At 45.1% G+C, this 27,110-nt stretch overlaps 2 pseudogenes; both read left to right on the top strand.

Moving 5' to 3' along the window:
* The first annotated feature begins 9,609 nt into the window (after positions 1-9,609).
* LOC139270009 (U2 spliceosomal RNA) lies at positions 9,610-9,840 on the top strand (annotated as a pseudogene).
* A 130-nt stretch (positions 9,841-9,970) lies between these two features.
* On the top strand, positions 9,971-10,209 carry LOC139269997 (U2 spliceosomal RNA; annotated as a pseudogene).
* Positions 10,210-27,110: the final 16,901 nt, after the last annotated feature.

The raw sequence follows: 27,110 nt of genomic DNA, 5'->3' as shown, positions 1-27,110 counted from the left end.
ACCCTTTCAGGCAGTGAGTCGGAGAGGTGGGAGTTCCGGCGGCAGAGAGTCGAGGGGGCTATAAAGGCCAGTGAGATCAGGAGTTCAGGGAGTTGGAGAGGCGGGAGTTCTGGCGGCAGAGAGTCGAGGGGCCTATAAAGGCCAGTGAGACCAGGAGCTCGGGGAGTCAGAGAGGCGGGAGTTCCGGCGGCAGAGAGTCGAGAGGCCTATAAAGGCCAGTGAGACCAGGAGCTCGGGGAGTCAGAGAGGCGGGAGTTCCGGCGGCAGAGAGTCGAGAGGCCTATAAAGGCCAGTGAGACCAGGAGCTCGGGGAGTCAGAGAGGCGGGAGTTCCGGTGGCAGAGAGTCGAGGGGCCTATAAAGGCCAGTGAGACCAGGAGCTCGGGGAGTCAGAGAGGCGGGAGTTCCGGTGGCAGAGAGTCGAGGGGCCTATAAAGGCCAGCTTGTGCAACTGCAGCAGGGAGGCAAAAAAGAAGTAGAAAGAAATCGAAAGGTGACGTCACAGCCAAGGAGTTAAGTGATTGGCTGGTGATTGGTGAGTAGTTTTTCTTTTTCTTTTCTTTATCAGTAAGTAGCCTTTAGCACTGTTGTTGCCAAATTAAGTTTATCTAAGGGTTAAGTCAATGGCAGGACAGCTCGGACACATTTTATGCTTCTCCTGTACTATGTGGGAAGTCAGGGACGCTTCCGGTGTCCCTGACGACTACATGTGTGGGAAGTGTGTCCGCCTGCAGCTCCTGACAGACCGCATTGCGGCACTGGAGCTGAGGGTGGATTCACTCTGGAGCGTGCACGATGCTGAGAATGACGTGAATAGCACGTTTAGCGAGTTGGTCTTACCGCAGGTAAAGGGTACACAGCCAGATAGGGAATGGAAGATCAACAGGAAGAGTAGTGCAAGGAAGGTAGTGCAGGGGTCCCCTGCGGTCATCCCCCTGCAAAACAGATACACCGCTTTGGGTACTGTTGAGGGGGATGACTCATCAGGGGAGGGCAGCAGCAGCCAAGTCCATGGCACTGTGGATGGACAGGAGGGCAGGAAAAAGAGTGGGAAAGCTATAGTGATAGGGGATTCAATTGTAAGGGGAATAGATAGGCATTTCTGCGGCTGCAACCGAGACTCCGGGATGGTATGTTGCCTCCCTGGTGCAAGGGTCAAGGATGTCTCGGAGCAGGTGCAGGACATTTCAAAAAGGGAGGGTGAACAGCCAGTTGTTGTGGTACATATAGGTACCAACGATATAGGTAAAAAACGGGATGAGGTCCTACGAAATGAATTTAGGGAGCTAGGAGTTAAATTAAAAAGTAGGACCTCAAAAGTAGTAATATCAGGATTGCTACCAGTGCCACGTGCTAGTCAGATAGCTCAGATGAATACGTGGCTTGAGCAGTGGTGCAGGAGGGAAAGATTCAAATTCCTGGGGCATTGGAGCCGGTTCTGGGGGAGGTGGGACCAGTACAAACTGGACGGTCTGCACCTGGGCAGGACCGGAACCAATGTCCTAGGGGGAGTGTTTGCTAGTGCTGTTTGAGAGGAGTTAAACTAATATGGCAGGGGGATGGGAACCTATGCAGGGAGACAGAGGGAAACAAGATGGAGACAGAAGCAAAAGATAGAAAGGAGAAAAGTAAAAGTGGAGGGCAGAGAAACCCAAGGCAAAAACAAAAAGGGCCACTTTACAGCAAAATTCTAAAGGGTCAAAGTGTGTTAAAAAGACAAGCCTGAAGGCTCTGTGCCTCAACGCGAGGAGTATTCGGAATAAGGTGGACAAAATTAACTGCGCAGATAGCAGTTAACGGATACGATGTGATTGGCATCATGGAGACATGGCTCCAGGGTGATCAAGGCTGGGAACTCAACATCCAAGGATATTCAGCATTTAGGAAGGATAGACAGAAAGGAAAAGGAGGCATGGTGGTGTTGCTGGTTAAAGAGGAAATTAATGCAATTGAAAGGAAGGACATTAGCTTGGATGATGTGGAATCGGTATGGGTGGAGCTACGGAATACCGAAGGGCAGAAAACGCCAGTGGGAATTGTGTACAAGCCACCAAATAGTATTAGTGAGGTTGGGGACAGCATCAAACAAGAAATAAGGGATGTATGCAATAGAGGTACAGCAGTAATCATGGGCGACTTCAATCTACATATTGATTGGGCTAACCTAACTGGTAGCAATGCGGTGGAGGAGGATTTCCTAGAGTGTATTAGGGATGGTTTTCGAGACCAATATGTCGAGGAACAAACCAGAGAGCTGGCCATCCTAGACTGGGTGATGTGTAATGAGAAGGGACTAATTAGCAATCTTGTTGTGCGAGGCCCCTTGGGGAAGAATGACCATAATATGGTAGAATTTTTTATTAAGATGGAGAGTGACAAAGGAAACTAGGGTCCTGAACTTAAGGAAAGGTAACTTTGATGGTATGAGGCGCGAATTGGCTAGATTAGACTGGCGAATGATACTTAAATGATTGACGGTGGATAGGCAATGGCAAACCTTTAAAGATCATATGAATAAACTTCAACAATTGTACATCCCTGTCTGGAGTAAAAATAAAACGGGGAAGGTGGCTCAACCGTGGCTAACAAGGGAAATTGAGAATAGTGTTAAATCCAAGGAAGAGGCATACAAATTAGCCAGAAAAAGCAGCAAACCTGATGACTGGGAGAAATTTAGAATTCAGCAGAGGAGGACAAAGGGTTTAATTAAAAAGGGGAAAATAGAGTACAAGAGGAAGCTTGCCGAAAACATAAAAACTGACTACAAAAACTTCTATAGATATGTGAAGAGAAAAAGATTATTGAGGTCCCTTGCAGTCGGATTTGGGTGAATTTATAATGGGAAACAAAGAAATGGCAGACCAATTGAACAAGTACTTTGGTTCTGTCTTCACAAAGGAAGACACAAATAACCTTCCGGATGTACTAGGGGACCGAGGGTCTAGTGAGAAGGAGGAACTGAAGGATATCCTTATTAGGCAGGAAATTGTGTTAGGGAAATTGACGGAATTGAAGGCCGATAAATCCCCAGGGCCTGGTAGTCTACATCCCAGAGTACTTAAGGAAGTGGCCCTAAAAATAGTGGATGCATTGGTGATAATTTTCCAGCAGTCTATCGACTCTGGATCAGTTCCTATGGACTGGAGGGTTGCTAATGTAACACCACTTTTTTAAAAAGGAGGGAGAGAGAAAATGGGTAATTATAGACCGGTTAGCCTGACATCAGTAGTGGGGAAAATGTTGGAATCAATCATTAAGGATGAAATAGCAGCGCATTTGGAAAGCAGTGATAGGATTAGTCCAAGTCAGCAAGGATTTATGAAAGGAAAATCATGCTTGACAAATCTTCTGGAATTTTTTAAGGATGTAACTAGTAGAGTGGACAAGAGAGAACCAGTGGATGTTGTGTATTTGGACTTTCAAAAGGCTTTTGACAAGGTCCCACACAAGAGATTGATGTGCAAAATTAAAGCACATGGTATTGGGGGTAATGTACTGACGTGGATAGAGAACTGGTTGGCAGACAGGAAGCGGAGAGTCAGGATAAACGGGTCCTTTTCAGAATGGCAGGCAGTGACTAGTGGAGTGTCGCAGGGCTCAGTGCTGGGACTCCAGCTCTTTACAATATATATTAATGATTTAGATGAAGGAATCGAGTGTAATATCTCCAAGTTTGCAGATGACACTAAACTGGGTGGCGGTGTGAGCTGTGAGGAGGACGTTAAGAGGCTGCAGGGTGACTTGAACAGGTTAGGCGAATGGGCAAATGCATGGCGGATGCAGTCTAATGTGGATAAATGTGAGGTTATCCACTTTGGGGGCAAAAACACGAAGGCAGGATATTAGCTGAATGGCGAAAGATTAGGTAAAGGGGAGGTGCAGCGAGACTTGGGTGTCATGGTTCATCAGTCCTTGAAAGTGGACATGCAGGTACAGCAGGCGGTGAAGAAGGCAACTGGTATGTTGGCCTTCATAGCAAGGGGATTTGAGTATAGGAGCAGGGATGTCTTACTGCAACGGTACAGGGCCTTGGTGAGGCCCCACCTGGAATATTGTGTTCAGTTTTGGTCTCCTAATCTGAGGAAGGACGTTCCTGCTATTGAGGGAGTGCAGCAAAGGTTCACCAGATGGATTCCAGGGATGGCTGGACTGACATATGAGGAGAGACTGGATCAACTGGGCATTTTTACACTGGCGTTGAGACGGATGAGAGGGGATCTCATAGAAACCTATAAGATTCTGACGGGACTGGACAGGTTAGATGCGGGAAGAATGTTCCCGATGTTGGGGAAGTCCAGAGCCAGGGGACACAGTCTTAGGATAAGGGGTAGTCCATTTAGGACTGAGATGAAGAGAAACTTCTTCACTCAGAGAGTTGTTAACCTGTGGAATTCCCTGCCGCAGAGAGTTGTTGATGCCAGTTCATTGAATATATTCAAGAGGGAGTTAGATATGGCCCTTACGGCTAAAGAGATCAAGGGGTATGGATAGAAAGCAGCAAAGAGGTACTGAAGGAATGATCAGCCATGATCTTATTGAATGGTGGTGCAGGTTCGAAGGGCCGAATGACCTACTCCTGCACCTATTTTCTATGTTTCTATGTTTCTATGTTTAAGGTGGTGGATGGGGTGCTGATCAAGTGGGCTGCTTTGTCCTGGATGGTGCCGAGGTTCTTGAGTGTTGTTGGAGCTGCACTCATCCAGGCAAGTGGAGAGTATTCCATCACACTCCTGACATGTGCCTTGTAAAAGGTGGAAAGGCTTTGAGGAGTCAGAAGGTAAGTCACTTGCTGCAGAAGTCTCAACCTCTGACCTGCTCTTGTAGCCACAGTATTTATGTGACTGGTCTAGTTAAGTTTCTGGTCAATGGTGACCCTCAGAATGTTGACGGTGGGAGATTCGATGACGGTAATGCCATTGAATGTAAAGGGGAGGTGGTTAGACTTTCTCTTGTTAAAGTTAGTCAGTGCCTGCCACTTGTGTGGTATAAATGTTATTTGTTACTTATCAGCCCAAGCCTGGATGTTTTCCACGGACTGCTTCATTATCTGAGGAGTTGCGAATGAAACTGAATACTGTGCAATCATCAGCGAACATCCCCACTTCTGACCTTATGATGGAGGGAAGGTAATTGATGAAGCAGCTGAAGATGGTTGGGCCGAGGACACTGCCCTGAGGAACTCCTGCAGTGATGTCCTGGGGCTGAGATGGTTGACCACCAACAACCACAACCATCTTCCTTTCAGCTAGGTAAAACTCCAGCCAGTGGAATCATAACTTTGATCCAAACAGGGAGACAAAAGCTGAATTCCAGAGGTGAGATGAGAGATGACACGAAGGCAGCATTTGACCGATTGTGTCACCAAGGAGCCCAAAGAAACTGAATCATAGAAATTTATGGCACAGAAGGACAGGGCTGAGGACAGCTCTCAGCGTGGAAACAAAAGTCACCATAGTGCTGAACTTCTACGCAACTGGCTCTTTCCAGTCTGCAACTGCAGACATTTGAAATATTTCACAATTTTCTGTCGATCACTCCATCTGGCAAGTGACCATGCTCTCTATAAGAGAAGAGTCCAATACATATCATTCCCGATGACCAGGAAGAAACAGGTGGAGCAGCAGGCCGGATTTGTCTGGATTGCGAGGTTCCCCAGGGTGCAAGGGGCCATCGATTGCACACATGTCGGACTGAGGGCACCAGAAACCCATGCTGAGATTTGCATGGACAGAAAGGGATTCCATTCCCTCGACGTACAGCTGGTGTGCGATCACCAGCGCAGGATCATGGCAATCCATGCCCAGTATCCAGGCAGCAGCCACGATTCCTTCATCCTGCGCCAGAGCAGTGTGCCCGCCGTCTTCTCGGGCCCAAACCAGGATTGTGGATGGATGCTTGGGGACAAGGGATATCCCCTGTCCACTTGGCTGCTGATTCCCCTTCGCAATCCCAGGACTGCTGGCGAACATGCGTACAACGACTCTCATTCCGCCACCAGGTGCATAATTGAGCACTGCATCGGGATCCTCAAACAGAGGTTCCTTGCCTGGATGGCTCTGGTGGAGAATTGCAGTACTTGCCTGAATGGGTCTTCTCCTTCGTGGTCGTCTGCTGCATGCTTCACAACCTGGCAATCATGAGGGGCCAACCACTGGATGTCGATCTAGAAGTAGCACCTCAGGAGGAGGCGCAGCAGCAGGAGGAGGAGGCGCAGGAGGAGGAGGAGAAGCAAGATCAGGATGCGTGTCGCCAGCCACCCAGGAGGTGCCGTCGCCATCCCAACTCTGCAAGGAAGTGCAGACCCCGCTCATTGCTGCTCATTTCAGATAATTTAAAGCCCACATGACCCTTCAGCTTCGCTTTTCCATGGCCATCCCAATGAGATTCTTCATACATCATTGGCCATCATCAAATTATACACCTGCCCAGATATAGGAACACAAAATAAAGATTTATTACATCATAAAAAATGGTGCAAAAAAATAACACAACATAATTTCTCACTCTTGTGCATTTCCTTATAATCCCTCTTACGCGTGCGTACCTGTCCTACTACTACGCCGCAGTGTCTCCCCTGTGGCTGCCCCATGAGTCTGGGAAGGCTGCTGTATTTTTTGTGTGGAAACTACAGCTGTCCTTCTAGGATGCCCTCGACCAGCTCTGGCTCTAGAAGGGCAGGCTGGAGATTGGTCAGCACCCTCCTTAGAGGGTTCAGTCGGTCTTGGCTCGGGTAACTCCATAGTTGGAGGCAATGGTGGAGTGATAGGTCTGGGGTCAGGAATGGTGTGACCCTGAGAGAGCACATCATCAGGATCCTGGTCCAAGGAGCCTGCATCACTCCCCAGGGACGGCACATTACCACCATCACCAATCTGAAGGAGCTCAGGTCTGTGCTGTGGCACCACACTGGAAGGTCCCCCATGATGCGTGGTGGACCCAGTCGCAAAGACAATACTGAGATGTCAGGTGGCATCGAGCTGAGACAGCATGAGGGCAGCCACAGTCTCAACATCACCAGAGATGACTGCACTTAGACGCTCCGTGACCTGTTGCACAAAGTGCATAAGAGCATTCTGAGTTTCCAGGGCCGCAGCCATCCTCTCCAAAGCAGCACTGATACGCCCGTTCGCTTGCGTCTGTGCTGCAATGGCAGCTGCCACATCATCTTTGAGTTGCGGCATCACAGCTGGATCCGCACGGTCATTCTGGGAGTCCACCATCGGCTGCACACTGGCAATGATGGGCTCTATGGACTCCTCCATGCTCCTCACCACTTCTGACAGTGTCTGGCACCTCTGTCAGTGCCCCAGCATCTGGGAATGCATGGCCCCCACCCTTCTTTCATAAGCCCCAACATCGATGAGCTCATCTGAGTCTTCCTCAGCAGAACCTGCGTGCGGACTCACTCCCCCAGAGAGATGACACCCAAGGTTCCCTCTGCCCGGCACTAAGCTGCAGCCCACTAGGACCCGGTGCAACACCCAGTGCAGACCCCTCTGCTATCTCGACTAAATCCAACCACGTACTCCCAGTATCTGAGCTAGCTTGTGTAAGTGGAAGCAGCGACGTGGTGCTGCCAACAGTGTCCCTCTCGTCCTCTGCCTCATCGGACTTGTTGCCAACGGATGGAGGGCTCGAGGCCCCAATGTCCTCTAGGGTGTCAGGATGCACATGGATTTCTGGCCCCTCAAGGCTGCCATCCAGGCCTCACCTCCCACTCTCCATCTCATCATCTCCTCTCTGGTCTTGGCTGTCAGTGCCCTCAAGGCTGTTGTCGGTCATTGCCCTCCCACACGCACCAGTGCTAGGACTCGCTTGCTGGCTGTCAATGGACCTCTCATCTGCTAGCATAACTAGCATAAGGGATGCCATGAGGGGGGAGGTAGGGGATTGACGCATTGAGGCTGCAACTAGCACACTTTCAGAAGGAAAGGCACAGTAGGCGCTGGCGCTTTCAGGGAGAGATAGATAGCATTAAAGGAGGACCTCACTTACCTATGCTGCCCATAGGGGCATCGGCATCGCCTGTACCAGTGGCCACAGGGAAGGCAGCATGTCTGCCCACTAGCGCCTCTACCCTCTCCTCCAAGGGTGTGAGGAGTTGAAGCTGGGACTTCTCTGTTCTATGCAGTTGTACGCAACTTTGGCCTGCAATACAAAGAATGGTTGTTGAGTAGCTGTGTGATGAGGCCTCAGAAATGAGTGCAAAAGTGTGTGTCCTTGACATACAGTTGTAATTGTGACATGAAAGGGAATCTCCATTGCGAGAACATACACATATCTATACAGGCCTCAGCAGTGACAACATAGTGAAAGTGGGAAATAAGAAAAGGATGAAGGAGAGGCTCGTAGATGGAAGGTCAGGAGTTGGTGGAACAGGTACTAACTTTCATCAGCCTGGATGATCTCGTTCATCCTTTTTTGGCACTGGGTGGCGATCCGGTCATGAATGGAGGTCCCTGAGACCTCCACAGCTATCTCCCTCCAAGCATTGGTAAAAACCTCCCGAATAGGTCTGCCTGCATTGGGATACAGCACTCGCCTCCTTCCCTCTACAGTCTGCATGAGTGTCTCCAGTTCGGCATCCGAGAATCGGGTTGCCCTCCTTGCTACAGCTCCAGCAGGTCCAGCAGCCATGTCCTCCAGTCAAATGACTTCCCTCCTCAGAGCCTAGCTACAAACCCTGGCCTTTAAGAACACCCAGAAGCAGCTGGCTCATTAAGAGCTCATCAAGACAAGGTGAATTTCTCCGTGGAAACTCCGCTCCAATTTACTCATCCACACCGCTGCAAAGCCCCGATTCCCGCTGGCCAATACCGCTGGACGCCATTTTTTTTCAAAAATCAGTGAATTTAGGTCGGATTCCCTACTCAAAGATTGCAGTGGTAATGGAGCCCAAAACGAGGTAGGTGCACCCCATTTTGGGCGAACCTGAATTTCGGCCCCAGTATGTTTACATCCTAGAACATCAGCCCTCAAAGTAATTGTGGGATGATGATACCTGTACAAACAAATTCAAAATAAAATGTTAAAACATTTTATTAAAAGCTGGATAGACTGACCCAGAAAATGAAACCAGTTGAATTAGTAAAGAAAAACTTTAAAAAATATTGATTAACTATTACTTTAGTATATTTATTTTATAAAGCACAGAGTTAAACAAGACACTGTGAGACTTTTGAATAGTTACAACCAAAAACATAAATAAAGTATATATGGTCAATTCAGTTGCTGTAACCAATTTAGAAAGAATAGAGGTGAAATTGGTCTTTGGCAGTTGCGCAAAATAGGGATTGGCAAATCAGCAGCCCACTTTGCACCTGCCTGGTTTTCTCGGGCGTACTGAAAACACACCTCCTACCACAAGTTCTGGACGATACGGATTATATGGACAGATCAGACTCGGACACACATTTTACGAGCTCAATTGTATTGTGTTTAATAAGATTAACAACACCGCTCATAAACAGTGAAAAACAGTACAACCCTGGCTTATCCAATAAGCCCTGCTGTGCTAAATTACCAAGGCTTAATAAAAGAACCCTCCCGTGAAATAAAGTAACACAGTAGGAGGTGTGTGGGGGGCCTGACCCATCCACCTCCTATTTGCATCGCTTCTCGGCCTTTTGGCTAAGATCTGCATAACTAACCTGACCAGCCACCATGACTTCCGGGTGGTTTCTCCCTGGTCAGGAAGGTATATGCTTACATTTTTGTAAACAGGAGGTGGGTGGGATGGCTTGACCCATCCACCTCCACGGAGGTGTGTGGGGGACCTGACCCATCCACCTCCATGGCACGAACCTGGTATTGCAGTACTTCCAGGAACGGTGCAGTGGCTCTAGGCCTTTTGGCTAAGAGCATTGGCGCAGAGTGATCCTTGGCGTGTGCAAGGTGACCTCTGGCGTTTGTGATTTGACGAAGAATTGGAACGATTGGCTACGAATTTCCAAAAAAAAAAAACAGGCTTCTCGGCTTCTCGGCCTTTTGGCTAAGATCATGCGTAACTGACCTGACAGGGGAGTAACCACCATAACCCCAAGGTGGTTCTCCCTGGATCAGGAAGGTATATGCTTGCTTTTTTGGAAATAGGAGGTGGGTGGGGTGGATTGACCCATCCACCTCCACGGAGGTGTGTGGGGTTGCTGACCCATCCACCTCCATGGCACGAACCTGGTATTGCAGTACTTCCAGGAACGGTGCAGTGGCTCTCGGCCTTTTGGCTAAGAGCATTGGCGCAGAGTGATCCTTGATGTGTGCAAGGTGACCTCTGCCGTTTGTGATTTGACAAAGAATTGGAAAGATTGGCTACGAATAAAAAAAAAACACAGGACCCCTGCCAGCACAAACCCCTTGGGTTTGGTTGAGACTTACAATCACCCCCTCACACAGCTAAGTGGTCTTGCAGATGTGTAGGCACAGGCAGTATGCGCGCCCTGATTGCCCGTTCCCTTGCTTGCAGCTTCTTCCTGTACGTCTCGCTCCTGGTTCCGTACCGCTGACGCAGTATCCAAGTTCCAGTTTGAGTCAAGGTCCGTTAATGAAGGTTGAAGAGCAGCGCTCAGTTTCTGCTGGTGTTTCGTTGAAATGAAGAGAGCTTCGAACTTGAGCTTGAACTTCAACTTGCCAGAGTTTCCGCTTCAGCTTTTTCCTGAGCTTTTTCCTGAACTGGAGCTTGTTGCAAAACGGCTCCTTATATCCTCAAATCCCATCACCTTTCCTCCCACCAATACTGACTGATGGATTGACTCAGGTGATCTGTCTGGACACCTCCCCCCCCCACCCCGGGACCTTTGAAACCTTTGTGAAAAATTATATTTAATTTGCCGCTCCCAGGCCTTGCATCTGGAGAGACAATGGGTGCTGATTACTGGATGTCTGTCGTTTTCTGAGTTGGCGGCCCCCATTAGCAGGTAATGGGTTTCGATCTCAAACCGATCTTGCTTAACTGGCTTATCTCCTGGAAGACAATGGCCCGGCCATTTCCTGCCTTGCACCAGTTTCGATTGGGACTGAGTTGTGACTGTGCTTTAATAATGCGAATGCATAGTGTTTCTGAGTTATCTCTCGGGGTATTATTCCCAGTAATCACTTTAGATGGTGATGACATCAATCGGCCTGGGTTCCCTTCCACCCAGTCTATCAGTGTGAAATGTCCAGTTGCAAATGAATGCACCTTAGCCAGGTTAGCCTGGCTCGAACTCCTGCCAGTCAATCCTATTCCCTAAGCCACCTCCACAAGCTTGCCAAACAGTACAGTTCTTTCTTGGAGGTTTTGGGTTTGACGATTCAAAGTATTGTTCATAAAAATGGCCAGAAAACTGGTGCTTCAGCTGTTGATTGACTATCGCTTGTTTCATGCTACCGTCGAAAACTAATTTCACCCATTATGAGTTGACACTTTTGCCTTGACTGACACTCAGGGCCCAAACTTGGTCAAAGCCAAGGCCTGCCTAAGTGCCGCCCAAAGGACCGCTGAGAGACCTGGCAGTACTTTGCCAGGAAGATTCCTCTAAAAGATATGCCAGTACCACCCGGTGGCAAAATAATGACTTATGCCGTGATTCTGGGTGGCAGCGGGCAGAAGCTCCCAATCTCGGCGGCAAGTGTGATCCTCACCAAAGTGCCATCGAGGATTGAGTCTGGCCCAGGGAGGGGGGAGCACATAGCAATAAAAAATTTCACAAAAAACCCCCACTGGAAGACCTTCAGGGGACCCCATACACATAAATCGCTGGAAAAAAATTAATTAAAAAAGTTCACTTTTTTTGCAGGTCTTCTTACTTACCATTGAGATTAGACCTGCCTTCATGCAACGGTCCTTCCCCCTGCTGCCATCAACTTCTGCCCACACCAAACTGCCAGCTCGGCGGGCGGGAGGACACTTACACGCCTTGCGCGCCAGTGGCCATCAGCAGGCGGTTCCCAGCGGTACTCCCCTCCCGCCGGCGGGAAGCAGCCATGAAAATGGCACCAAGGGGAGACCGTCCAAAAAGCTCGGCGACAGCCGGCGGCTGTGGGTGGTAAGGCCACCAAGTTCAGGCCCTTAAATTCAATTATCCTCCATGAGCGATCTTTGGCAGGTTTTAGATGAGTGCTTCATAAAGGTAGGGCACTCCAACTCAAAGGAGTATCTGACAAGAGATTGGGCAGGATTCCTAATGTGCATGAAGTAGACATAACCCTTGTTGACCAATGATAGAGCAGTCAGATATGGCAGCCATTCCTGGTCCATCCACTCAGCCCTATTTAAAGAAAAGCACAGTGTTGAGGACAGCTGAAAGTGTGAATATAACAGTCACATGAATAATAAAACAGATTGTGAAAATACAGATTCACAATTTGCATTTAAGGAAATTACATTTGAAAACATAAACTATTTCACTATGTATATTATCCACATTTTTATTACTATTCAAAGGAAATAATTCACTTTATTTTCATTTCGAATTGATTTTAAAATATTTCGAAAATGTACATCACCTACATGGAATCTCGGGTAGAACTAGAACCAATAAATCCATTGGCATGTCATCAAAAGTAACAAGATAAAAAAATGTTCATGAATGACTTCATGCCCTCAGGCCTATTCAAGAATTTGGTGAGAACATATTGCAGCCTGCATTTTTGCACTGAACTATTATAGATTATACATAAACAGTCATGTATAATAATAATGTTGTTAAAAATAAGTAGAGAATCCTGGTGATATCATGTTAGTGCCTCTATCAAACCAATGAGCCTGCTTTTTGGGAACTGGATATAATAGCAGTCTGAGCATGTTCCTCATTCAAAAAGCAGTGTTGAAATGGAGAAGAAAAATAAGTCAAAGCATGTAATTTTATATTGCTACAGTTGCTGTATGTCTGACAATTCAAGTTTCTACAAAGTGTAGATGGTGCAATGATGTCACAAATGCTTACTTTTTACAGAAATATGGCTGAATGAATACATAAAGTAAACTGACAATATCAACATAGTAAGATTTCACCTCTGGTGGTACGCTCTGCATTTTCTGGAAGAATGTAGGGGTATATGCTCGTTATACCTATTGAGAATTCCCTGGAATTTCAAGTTATCATCACCTTTAAAGCTGTTGAAGCATTACTTCAGGATGGTCTAGGTTGCCATCTTGAATCTTCACCAGCTGTTGGAAAATGTTTAAAAGTTCTTCATTGTCACCGGAGTACAGAAACAGAGTAACTTCAAATGATCAAACTTTAAAGTTATTTCCACTTTCTCCTTTTGGAAAGGGGAAATAACTTAAAGGATGGACTATGCTAATCTTAGACCACTGTAACAACAAGCAGATCTTATGCCTTTCTCAATGCTGCCTATTATTGAGAGCTAAGGTTGTATGACTACTACCAATTTACTTCTTTTTCTAATTGAGAAAGCTGTTATTGAAAGCTAATCACTGGGGAAAGTCACAGGCACAAATCCTGTTTATTTACAGACTATGCGTCCCATACCATTTCTAAAAATGTGTAATAAAATCCACATCTAAGAGATATTCAAGACAAAAAATCAAAAATGATAAATTCACATATCAAGAGGTAATTCAGAACTAGTTATTTCATAGAATATATCATAGTCTAAGGATAAGGGGTAAGCCATTTAGGACCGAGATGAGGATAAACTTCTTCACTCAGAGAGTTGTTAACCTATGGAATTCTCTACTGCAGAAAGTTGTTGAGGCCAGTTCAAAAGGGAGTTAGATATGGCCCTTACGACTAAAGGGATCAAGGGGTATGGAGAGAAAGCAGGAAAGGGGTACTGAGGTGAATGATCAGCCATGATCTTATTGAATGGTGGTGCAGGCTCGAAGGGCCAAATGACCTACTCCTGCACCTATTTTCTATATTTCTATGTTTCTATGCAACAAATTACATCCTTGATATCTGAAGCTTTGCTCACCAATGTCTCTGTGTTCCCATTATCATTGCACAGGAGTTGCTATTTTACTTTTTGTGAATGGAGATGTTTGAAGTCTGCTGAATGTGACCGTATTAATGAAAGTCTTTCTGATGGTCCAGAGGTCACAAAAGAAGCTTTGGCTTTGCGGCAAGACTGTGAGCAGCCATTATAGCTACTTTATTTTTTTCATAATTCTGCAGCTGAGTGTGGAACATGAAGGCAAGGCCTTAGACATGAAGTCAGTGTGCATCCATTTAGAAGCAACACAACAATATGAACTTGTCATAGAATGATAACGAAAGTTTCAATAGAAGATGGTAGCATATAGGCTAATCATAGATAACTAAAACCAGCACAATTTAATTGGTTAGGGCATATTTCTCAGGTAAAACGGTAATAGCAACTCAACTTATTTCACTTCTGAGTTGACTTTGTTTCTAAAAGTGTGGGAAGGACAAAGACTTATGGTGTGAATTCACTTTCAATGTTTAGTCATATCTACCCAATGCTAGAATGGAAGAAAATCACTGTTGGATACTTTCTTATTTTATTTTATTTGGAAGTTTGAATAAATTTCACGGGGTGAAGATATAATTTGCAAGACTGCTTAAATTAGTATTGGAAAATGATTTTGTGCAGTCATTTCAGGGCTAATTCCAGTTCAAAATTATTAATGCTGAAAAACAACTATTCAGAGTTCCAAGATCAAAATATTTGAATGAGAAAGCTTTACTTTAGATGGCAGGTTTCCCTTGTTACAACTCAAAAGCCCCGATATTTACAGGGCTGCGTGTTCGGTGCGGGGGTGGAGTTATGGACGGTAAACCCAGAAGTATGGGTTTCCCAAACGTCCTACAGATTTTAACTGGTGGGGGCTGCTGGGAGAGCTTGTTGTCTGGGGTTGGAGATGATGGATGGGGATCCAATCATGGGGGGGGTGGGGGTGGTGGAGAGGGTCGGACAGATCGCGGGGGTCACATGTAAACTTGTTGGGCCTGGAGGAAACACTCCATAAAAAGTTTGTTAAAATGGAGGCCCGCAGCCTCTTTAAAAGGTTTTATCAGCTGACCCACCTCCTGAGGGTGGGTTAGTCGCCTGCCCCCCCCTCCCCCTGCCGGCCCCACCTCCATTAAAACCAGAAACGGGCAGGTTGAAGATGTGTTGGATTCCTATTTCAGATTTTTAACGTTTTAACTTCCCACCCAACCCAAATCCATCTATTTTTGGGGGTTAAAATTACCCTCACAAGATCTAAGGCATCTGGTAATAAATGTCACTACATTCTTTATTTTTTAAATTACAACAACTTGTATTTATAAAGCGCCTTTAACGTAGTAAAACCTAAGGTGTTTTGCAGGATTATTGAGAGGCAAAAAATTTGACACTGAGCCATATAAGGAGAAATTAGGGCAGGTGACCAAAAGCTTGGTCAAAGAGGTAGGTTTTAGGGAGCGTCTTGAAGGAGGAGAGAGGTACAGAAGCGGAGAGGTTTAGACAGGGAATTGCACAGCTTGGGGCCTAGGCAACAGAAGGAACGGCCACCAATGGTTGAGCGATTATAATTAGGGATGCTCAAGAGGGCACAATTACAGGAGCGCAGACATCTCGGGGGATTGTGTGGCTGGAGGAGATTACAGAGATAGGGAGGGGCGAGGCCATGGAGGGATTTGAAAACAAGGATGAGAATTTTGAAATCGAGGCGCTGTTTAACCGGGAGCCAATGTAGGTCAGCGAGCACAGGGGTGATGGGTGAACGGGAATTGGTGCAAGTTAGGACACGGGCAGCCGAGTTTTGGATCACCTCTAGTTTACGTACGGTAGAAGGTCGGAGGCCAGCCAGGAGTGTGTTGGAATAGTCAAGTCTAGAGGAAACAAAGGCATGGATAAGGGCTTCAGACAAAGGGGAAGATCGCATAGACCTATCCAAAAAGTGTCTAGAAAATATATCCTTTTTTTTCTTGTTGAATTGGCAACCTATGTTTGGCATACAGAGTATGAAGAAAGGACTATATTTCACTTGCCATAATACTGCAACTAGAATCCTCATTTCCAATTACTCGCCATGTCTGACAAATAGGAACCAGGAACCCATATACACAGATCCATTGCGATGAGAGTTTCACTAGCAGATGGTAGCATACAGGAAAATCTTAGCTAAAAACAAATCTGAATCATGCTTTTATGAAACACTTATGGGAACAAATGTAATCAACAACTAAATACAATTTTGTTATTGTTTCTGATGTTATTTACTGACTAGGTGTAATTACCTTTATGGCATCAGTGAACCAGACAGTATATTGAAGTGAATTGGACTAAATCTTTGAAAACTATGGTGGTGGTTGGAGTCATTCCCGGTAGCAAAACACCATATTTAGTATTTGCATAATTCTCTTTGCAACTAAGCTTGCTGAGTCATCATTAAATAAACCATAAACTGGTATAGGGATCCACGCAACCAGATACTTAGGTCCATATTCAAGAAACATAGAAACATAGAAACATAGAAAATAGGTGCAGGAGTAGGCCATTCGGCCCTTCGAGCCTGCATCACCATTCAATGAGTTCATGGCTGAACATGCAACTTCAGTACCCCATTTCTGCTTTCTCGCCATACCCCTTGATCCCCCTAGTAGTAAGGACTACATCTAACTCCTTTTTGAATATATTTAGTGAATTGGTCTCAACAACTTTCTGTGGTAGAGAATTCCACAGGTTCACCACTCTCTGGGTGAAGAAATTTCTCCTCATCTCGGTCCTAAATGGCTTACCCCTTATCCTTAGACTGTGACCCCTGGTTCTGGACTTCCACAACATTGGGAACATTTTTCCTGCATCTAATCTGTTTAAACCCGTCAGAATTTTAAATGTTTCTATGAGATCCCCTCTCATTCTTCTGAACTCCAGTGAATACAAGCCCAGTTGATCCAGTCTTTCTTGATATGTCAGTCCCACCATCCCGGGAATCAGTCTGGTGAACCTTCACTGCACTCCCTCAATAGCAAGAATGTCCTTCCTCAAGTTAGGAGACCTGTATCTTTAATCACCTTAGTGGCAAGCCTCTCATTTACAGTATTAGATAGCAGTCTACTTGATAAGTTAACAAACCTGGGTAAAGTAATTACACCTTCAATTATTTTAATCTTACTATTCCTTTAGCTCATCATGATAACCAATTCTCTTCTCCTGATTCTACAGAAATAATGTCTCCATACCGATCCTATTCATTCACTTGTGATGTTGTAAACCTGTTTTATGTTCACTTTTTTCCGACTGTTAGTCTACTTAATTCGATCAGAACATATTTAGTTCCCTTAATCTCTCTTCATGCCTTAATGATTTAACATGTGATAACATGCTACTTGCTCTTCTTTCAACTTTTTCCAATGTCTCTTTGTCTTTTCTTTATTAAATACAGTGACCATAACTAAATACAGTACTTAAGTGTATATGCCACAGCACCTAACAATGTTAATATCCTTTTCTTGGGCTTCTACTCTGTGGATCTACATTTAAAGGAATATTTTACAATTATGCTATACAATGATAATATTTAAACTGAATTCTGAACAAAACGTAAAAAAATAGCTTTCTGATGCTAGTTTTCCAGCTGGAACTTATTGCCTATGAATACATTCTCCAACTTCTCAGTAAAAGCAATAGAGCACCTGACAGCCACTCAGCTCCACAATGTTTAAAGATGCTTTATATACACCTGAAAAATGTTTCTTATGCCAAACAGCAGTCATAAGCTCAAGGAGAGATTACATTAGGCTCTATAGTACTAAAACGAGACAGGCCAAACGTTCCACATTCTTTTCATGATTATGGCATCCTGTTTCCTCTCCCATTACCAAACTGCAAGCTTTTGCCATTATAAAAGCTTTGAATATACTTGATACTGTAATGGTGTTGTAAATCAGAACCCTAACAACACACAAGACAAGAATATATGGTACTGTTTACATGTAACCACAACTTTAGAATGGGACTCTCTTGATGTAGAGGCATTTTAAATGTAACCCCGTACGCAATAAAAATCCTCATTCTTATAGTTAATCTGTCTCAAAATGTCAAATCTTCCCAAAATGCTTAATGTGTATAATAGGCTTCTCAAAATTTGCTCTTTAAATATGTCTTGAGATAATAATGCTAGATTTTGCTGCACTGATGCCTGGGATAAGGGAGTCAGGACCACAACAGTCTGATCCCTTCTCTAACATCACCCACTGAAATAGTGTTGAATTAAAGTTTGGCCTTAAAGAGGTTATATGAAAAAAGTCTGGGAAAAAAAACTAATACTGATGCAGCTTTGGATTTAGATATAATTGTGTTTACCCTGGTAAATCTCTTTCTTAATGAACCCTTTTTTGCAGTGGAAGTTGCGATGGAAAAATAATCTCTTGGCATTTGTGCTTAACCATAACGATAATCAGTACAGACACTGAGAGCTGATTGACCCACTGAAGATTATTTTACTTTGGCCTTTCTTTGAACCATTCACAGACTTTCCATGATACACAGTAATGGTGTGATAGAAGGCACCAAACATGACATGTGTTATACAAAAACGTTCCTTGCAGTTGAAAAAGCTACAACCTCTTTAAGCATGTCAAATAATTTTGATAGCGATCTATCTCAAAAACTTGCACTGCAAGCTGCAAAAAAGCGAACAAAATTATCTTCTTGAGTTATAGATGAAGACATTCAGAGAAAAATAGCATGGTCTCAATACTGCTCCCTTCGCCTTGCCTGGTACAAACAGAACACACAGAGGTATGCCTGAATGTGTTGAACCAGGTCATTAACATAATGGTGCATTAATGTTACCCAGTCACATCTGTGGTGCAGGCCCACTCCCTGGCAGAAGCCAGAATGCCTCCAATGGATCTGTGTACAAGTAGTCTGGTTGCCTTATCAGCCTTTTTTCACTTTGCAGGCCTGGTTCCCTCAGATGTTCCATAGTAAATAGGTGCCCCTGGATGCAAGGACAGGAAATTAAGGTGAGATGCTGGCATCATGGGTCTCTGTCCCCTCTTACTCGATAAAGTGCATGGGAATGCATTCCTAATGAGAACCAGGTTGGGCCTGTGGAAGTAGGCGTACTAGGACATGGGAAGCTCAAATTAATAGCTGAATTATACTAACATTTTTGCAATCATGCTCCATTGATGCAAAAAGCAGCTTATAACTGGAGAGTAAAATTGATTAAATGATGGCACATTATATTCCAATAAGTGGTTTTAATCATTTGCATTTATATAGTGCCTTAAACATAGAACAATGTCACAAGGTGCTCCACAGATACATAATCAGACAAAAATGAATGCTGAGACAAAGAAGATATTAGGAGGATTGATCAAAACTTCGACAAAGGGCTGGGTTTTCAGGAAGGTCTTAAAGGAGAGGGAGGTGGGGAATCAGAATGGAGGGAATTCAAGAGCATGAGGCCTAGATGGCTGAAGATACAGGGCTGGATTTTCCCGGGGCCCCCCGCACAGCATGGTGGGGGGGACCCGGGAGATGGCGGGAAACCTTTAACTCCACTGTGTATGTGCAACGTCAGGGATAGTTTCCCCACCCGGAGGTCAGCCTGATTGGACAGGCTGGCTTCCAATCGTGTAGGGTACTCGAAGAAGGAGGCTGCAGCATAGTACGGTAGCATAATGGTTATGTAACTGGGCTAGTAATCCAGAGGCCTGGACTAATTAATGATTCAGAGATGTGAGTTCAAATCCCACCATTTAATTAACCGTTCAGTTAATTAAATAAATCTGAAATAAAAAGCTAGTATCAGTAATGATGACCATGTAACTATCGGATTGTCATCTGATTCACTAATGTCCTTTAGTGAAGGAAATCTAGCGGCCTTACCCAATCTGGCCTATATGTGACTCCAGACCCACAGCAATGTGGTTCACTTTTAACCGCCCTCCGTGATTCAAGAAGGCAGCTCACCACCATCTTCTGAAGGGCAATAAATGCTGGCTTTGCCAGTGACGCCCACATCCTATGAATCAAAATTTTTAAAGCAACAGGTAAGTTCTGGGCCCAGGATGGTATGGTATGGTGGGATGGGGCCGATCCCCAACCCCGGGGCTGAGACGCGATTCCTGGGGACATTCCATGGGGGAAGTCCGAACCCTGACCTCAGGGAGGGCCAGGCTGATGGCGGGGAGTTTGGGGGCCAGGAGGAAGCACGCCTGCTCCTCCAGGCCCACAAACATTGCTCCCAGAGGCTGAGGCCACCTCATCTTTGTAGCCACTGGGAATCCCGATCCCCAGCCATCTGCAAAGCAGATTAAGGTAGAGGCTTCAGGCCTCATTATATGTAAATTGCCAACCCGCCTCCTTGCAGCAGGTTTGCAGCCGTCTCTCTGGAGTTAAAGGTGGAAGTATGCGGGTTGGGTCGGATTTCACATTTTTTCAGCTTTCATTACCCCCCATGCCTCCAACCCACCCGTTCTTACCTCTGAAAATTCTGGGCAGTCTGTAATGGTGGGGCGAGAAGCAGGGATGCACAAAAGGTCAGAATAGAGAGTGCGTGGAGGATGGGTGATCGCTAAGGAAAGCTTTGGAGTAGTCAGTCTAGAGGTGACAAAGTCATGAATAAGGTTTCAGGGACAGAGCCAGAGGTGGGGCAGGTAATATTACAGAGGTGATCTTGTAGGTGATCTTTGTGATACAACTGTCTTCAATTATAAAGTCATCAATACCTTTGATCAGCATCAATGACTTAAGCTGAAGGAGTCAGTTGCTCACATCAGTTAAATTGCTCTTCACCGATTTCGAGATCCAAATTGATAGATCTAAAGGAAGCTTCTGGTACAAGGTTAAATAGATAATGTGACCTATCAGGCAAAATAAACTTTATGAATGACATTTCACCAATATGTAAAACAGAGTAGGAGAGGGAATACATTTCTTCTTTAATTATTGCTCCTTGGGTTACAAGAATTGATTTGAAACATAATACAGCTCAATCATCACTACAAAAACTTTTATTCAACAGTTTATTATTATTGCCCTCAACTGTTGTCAATATTTGTGTAACATTTAACATTACTTCTCCATGACCTACACAGGTAATGAAATGATTCACAACATTGAAATATAAAACCAATATAATGCGCCTCAGAACCTTATCCTCTGCTGCTCCCTCTAAAATTAGAAGTTATTAACTGCAATGCTTCAAATTGTTTCTCTCTGGGGCATGGGTGGAACCAGAAACCAAATAGTGATAAATTGTTTGAATGTCAGCTAATAAATCACATTGTAACCACTGTGAATAAGGATCACCATCTTGGAATCATTAATATTTGTTTGATTTCTAAGGCAAATTCAATTTTTCTCAGAACGTGTAGTGTGCACAATGCATTTTTACTTTGGTTTTTACTTTGTTTTCCTAAAACCACTGTACTGAAAAAAAGGTTATAATAATCGCAATTGTTTTTTGGGAACTGTTAGCTAATTCTCATTGCGTTCCACAGGAAGTCAAAAATATGGAAGATAATATATATTGCTGATACCATACATCAAAACATAATCTTTTTGGATAATAATCAACTTTCATATACTGCAAGGCATTTGTTCACTTCATGATCCTTCTTTGATATTTTAATTACGTTCTAAGAATCTGGGACTCAGCTGGGAATCAGTGCCTCCAGTGAGTCAGTTAGATCACTGAATTTTGATTAACTATCTATTACTTTCATTGAATTTCAAACCACAAGTGACACTTGAACATATACAGCCGCCTAAACATCAAGACTGTATTAGTCTTCCAGGAGGAGTCCAATGTTAAAATTGTAAAATAACCAGCAAACAGCAAACCTGTTCCAAACCATGCAATATGAAAATTACAATTAAAAAAAAAGTCTTTCTCTGATTATCTACATACTAAAGTAAAACATTTGTTCATGGGTGAGTTGGCAAATTAAAATTCATACAGGAACCTATTGGCAGTTCACCAATGGCTGTAATGCCCTGTTGCAAATTTTAGAAACAAAAATACCATATTAAGGGTAAGAAAAAGTCATTGGGGCTGAAATTGCACTCTGCCCCATTTCGGGCAGATAATTTGAATTCTCTGGTGAATTACCGCCCAAATCCATGGGCCGGAGAATAGAGGGAAATTGCCCACTTTTCTTTTGAAAAATCATTGGGGCGGTGTTTTGGGCGGCAGAGGGGTGGAAGCGACTTGGGAGCGGGGCGGAAGGTGTCATCAGCACCGCGCTGAGCATGTCAGCAATGACGCTTAGCTACGTCCCTCCCCTTCACTTAAAGGGGAGGGACGCAGGGAGGGCTTCGTCTGGGCCAGCGGCCCGGCACCCAAGATGGGGTGCTGGGCTGCCCTATGGCGACCCGACCGAACCCATGGTCGCTACTGTCACAGAGTTGGCTGACAATTAAAATAAAATGGCGGCCGCGGAGGTGCACTCTCCCCTTTAAGGGCGGACGTGCCGCCCAGCCACTGGCAGCTTCCCGCTGCGCAAAGCTGTCGGGGGCACCGACAAGCGGTCGATCAACTGTTTGAGGGCAATGTCGCTTCCAGGGCGGGGACCAGGCGGTGCGCGCTCTAATTATGTAATTACCACCGTTCGCAGATATCTTCTCTGCCTCAAAAAATCACGAGGTTAAGCGAATGGGCTAAGGTTTGGCAGATGGAATACAATGTCGGAAAATGTGAGGTCATCCACCTTGGGAAAAAAAACAGTAAACGGGAATATTATTTGAATGGGGAGAAATTACAACATGCTGCGGTGCAGAGGGACCTGGGGGTCCTTGTGCATGAAACTCTTTTGAGTTTACCTGCGAAAACATAAAACATTAAAGAGTGCCACCCGACCTGGGTGACACTCCAGACATTTACAAGGCCCTTTTTTTCCCCCCATTTTTTTGTTTTTTTTTGTGTTTTTCTTTTTTTTGGTTTTTTTTTGGGCACTAAAATCACAATTTTTCCCCAGTGCCCCCTATAAAAGGGAAGGGGACACTAAAAGCACCGGCAATTAAAACAAATTAACTTTAAAACGTAAAATCAAATTAAAATTTGGTTGCCGGGCGTGATGATGCACTCCAGTCCCTCCGGTGCCCACCTCTCGTCCTTGTGCATGAATCCCAAAAAAGTTAGTTTGCAGGTGCAGCAGGTAATCAGGAAGGCGAATGGAATGTTGGCCTTCATTGCGAGAGGGATGTAGTACAAAAGCAGGAAGGTCCTGCTGCAACTGTATAGGGTATTGGTAAGGCCGCACCTGGAGTACTGCGTGCAGTTTTGGTCACCTTACTTAAGGAACGATATACTAGCTTTGGAGGGGGTAGAGAGACAATTCACTAGGCTGATTCCGGAGATGAGGGGGTTACCTTATGATGATAGATTGAGTAGACTGGGTCTTTACTCGTTGGAGTTCAGAAGGATGAGGGGTGATCTTATAGAAACATTTAAAATAATGAAAGGGATAGACAAGATAGAGGCAGAGAGGTTGTTTCCACTGGTCGGGGAGACTAGAACTAGGGGGCACAGCCTCAAAATACGGGGGAGCCAATTTAAAACCGAGTTGAGAAGGAATTTCTTCTCCCAGAGGGTTGTGAATCTGTGGAATTCTCTGCCCAAGGAAGCAGTTGAGGCTAGCTCATTGAATGTATTCAAATCACAGATAGATAGATTTTTAACCAATAAGGGAATTAAGGGTTACGGGGAGCGGGCGGGTAAGTGGAGCTGCGTCCACGGCCAGATCAGCCATGATCTTGTTGAATGGCGGAGCATGCTCGAGAGGCTAGATGGCCTACTCCTGTTCCTAATTCTTATGTTCTTATGTTCATATGTCCCGATCATCGGAGAGTCCACCCTAACTGTGCAGAAACTCATTAAGCAAGCCTTTGCTATCACTACAAATCTATGCAGACCATTCCGTTTGCATTCCATCCTTAAACTAAGGGGCAAATTTGGCCCCATTGAATCTTATACCTCTGCTATCCAAACTCTTCAGAATTTCCAACTATATTTGTTTCGATGACCCTTCCAATTTTCAACTGGAGGAAGTTCTGGCTCATCCACAACGTGATGTCAGAAGATAATCTGACAACACAGAGATAGTTGTGGAGTTGAGTCAAATGGTGGAGCTGGCTGTTATCAGAAAACATTGAAACTGACTCCACGCCTACAAATGATGCTCCTGAGCAGCAAAGTGGAAATGAGGGAAAATGAGGCTGAAGGGGAAAATGGGAAGGCTTCTCTTCCCACGAGCAGGCCCTTTGATATAAAGGGTTGAAGCTCGTCCCAACCCGCGTAGCAGCCCTCGAAGTATTAGACGGAGACGGATGGCAAGGTATAACGATCTTTAATTACGGACGTCTGGGAACACTTCTCATCACAGCCGCCTGTGAGTGTAGATGTTCCCTGAATAGCAAAATTGTACATCATTTATACATTTCATAGATCCCTTTGCCCCCCCACCCCGGTATGACCTCCCTCAATTTCTAATTGGGTTACCTTATTAGTAATATTTTGGATTGACAGACCAAGATCTCAAGGCAACCTTTAGACCTTAACTGGGATGATTCATTGGGTTAGAATTTGCTGATTGTACGTAGCGCCTAAAAGTCTGTTTGGAGTCTTTTCACAGAGTCTTATCTTGTCGGACTGGATGTATCTTAATGTTATCTAGTGTTTTGGTACATCAATGTTGAATCAGAGGCCTCTGGATCCTTGGTGCTGGAATATGTTAGAATGTGAGGTCAGCCACAGCCTTCTGCCCCTTTTGCTGAGCCAATGTAGAAGCCGGCACTTTAAACCTTATTTCGCTTATACCCCTAATGCCAATTTTCTCTTACAATTCCTGCTTTGGCCCTTGGCTATATGGCAAGTAGGCCATATTCCCCGGAAACTACTTCACTGTGGGCAAATTCCAGATATGTCCGTTTTCCTGGGTGGCCATCTCCCAAACTTCAGGACCTCCTGTGACTTCTCCCGCAGGGCTATATAAGGTAAGTCCTTCCTGCAGGACTGTTTAAATTTCCGTCCCTTATTGTCTTAATCATAGTGCATGCCCTAATGTGTCGTTTGGCCTGTTTAATTCATGCACAGGTTAATCCTACCAGTACCATTAGGACCAGGCCCTGTATTACTACAAGTACATGTGATATAATCCTTATCCATGAGTGAATCTGAATATTAAGTCCAATGTTCCACAGTTTTGAATACCAAGGCTGGTCGGCCAGCATTGTGTTAGTGTCTCTTTGTAGGTTGTCTATTTCTTCCATCAGCCGGGTATACTGTCATCTTTGGTTTTGGATTCCTTGCACCAATTGTAATTGTTCCTCACTTAATTCAGGTATCTGTTTTCCTTGTGGTTCCCATACCGCCTCCTTGTACCCTTCTCGGAGGATATCCGTGACCATTCCGTGGATAATTTCCGTTGTCTCGGGATGTATGTGGGATCCATTTATGTCTATATTTCCCATGGGCCTGAAACAGAAGTTAGGGTTGGTGATGACACGGGGGGGTAACTCCTCCCCTGGTCTTAATCGTCAGGTTGGCTGCTCCTATGCTCACGCACCAAATCTCCATCCCCTTGTGGAGCAGCGATTGTTTTGGAATCGCGTTCGAGAGGAGTGATACTCAGCATGCATCCGCTTGTTTGGTGGAATCCGCAATCATCCTCCGTCATTCTTAGCGTACCTTGACATAAAACCACTTGGTTATTTTTATAGCAGTCGGTTATGTCAATGCCTTTGGTACTATTGTTAATTTTAATCACCTGTCTGGAGGGTTGATGGTAACGCAATCGTGTTCGGTTTCTTACTTCACCAATATTGTTGGTTTGGTATAAGGGGTCTCCCTTTGTTACGTTATACTGTGGTATTGATAACACGAATCTGATCATATTCACATGTCCAGTAATACATCTAAATTTTGGCACCCATGCGTGACTATTTTTCCGTACCTCGCATGCGTTGTTCATGTTTTTGGCTGGAGTCCAATTATTAAATATGCCATTCGGGATCCAATCTGGTATGTACCCATTCTGGAGTTGCTCCAGGTTATGTTGTACCTCACTCAGTATCCAGGCCCCATACCCGGAGAAAACTATCTCAGCTTGTAATCATTTACTTCGGTCGTTCCTCATTGCATGGATCAAATTTATGTTCTTGGCATGTTCCTGTAATGTGTGGGCCACTTGTAACAGTTCCCCTTCAGCGCTATCTCCCAACTGCGCTTGTAGGGCTTGGCTATCTATTTCCCTCCCCAATAAGCCCCTTAAGATTTGCGATAAGGTGTTAATCCGGTCGTCTATTGCATACAGGTCTATGGAATTCATCGTCGCAACCCCTGCCGCATAACCCGTGCCTAGTGTTTCCAGTATTCACCTTTTCGTTCGACTTTGATCCTGTTCCCTTTCTGACATTAAATCTCAGGGTAGTGGATTCCAGGCCTTCGAGGATTCGTTGTGTCAGGTTCTGGTATAGACTTATAGTTTCATTCCCACAGAAGCTAGGCAGGATGATATCCGTTAGGTTTAGGACTACCGTAAGTAGTCGCTGACGCACCCCAAAATATATCCTTTCCTTAGATTCCTTTATTACTAGCCCCCCTTTGGCTCCAGTCTTTATGGACGGGCATATGGGGGGGGGGGGGGGGGGCTTGCGTGGTTGTGCTGGGAAGAGTTGTTGACCCAGCGTGGTTGTCGGAGCAGCGGGAGGGGGTCTATCTCAGACAAGGATTTCCCAACACCACTGGTCCGTACCCACGCACGGGGAGGCCAGATTTATCTTCCACCTGGTATCCCCTTGTTGTGGCGTTCCCAAGAGTTGAGTGAAGACGGGCGTGCACTGTATCTGTATCCCCTCCCTATGAGTGCAACTTCCTCGTTCTTCTTCTAACATGAAGCATACTGCGGCCTCATTTACTGCTAATGTTATGCCCTTGTTATTGTTCCACCCCCACTGTCGGTTGGAATCTCTGTTAAGTTGTGTCATGCCCGTTAGTCCAATGCTACAATTTAAATCTACCATTGTGCCAACTACCACCATTAGGGTTTTTGAATCGGGATCACAGCTAACGTTTTCCAATGTCTTATCATATAGGCCTTGAGGTCCGTTACTTTCTTCATCAGTGGATGCTCTGGCTCCAAAGAGGGATAGGATCCTGTAAAATACAACGTTTTCCAGTGGCCACCGGTTGGTTAGGATCCAAAT

This window comes from Pristiophorus japonicus, chromosome 8 (genome assembly GCF_044704955.1).
Source record: "Pristiophorus japonicus isolate sPriJap1 chromosome 8, sPriJap1.hap1, whole genome shotgun sequence".
NCBI classification, from domain to species: Eukaryota; Metazoa; Chordata; class Chondrichthyes; family Pristiophoridae; genus Pristiophorus; species Pristiophorus japonicus.
This window is presented reverse-complemented; position numbering and strand designations above follow the sequence as displayed.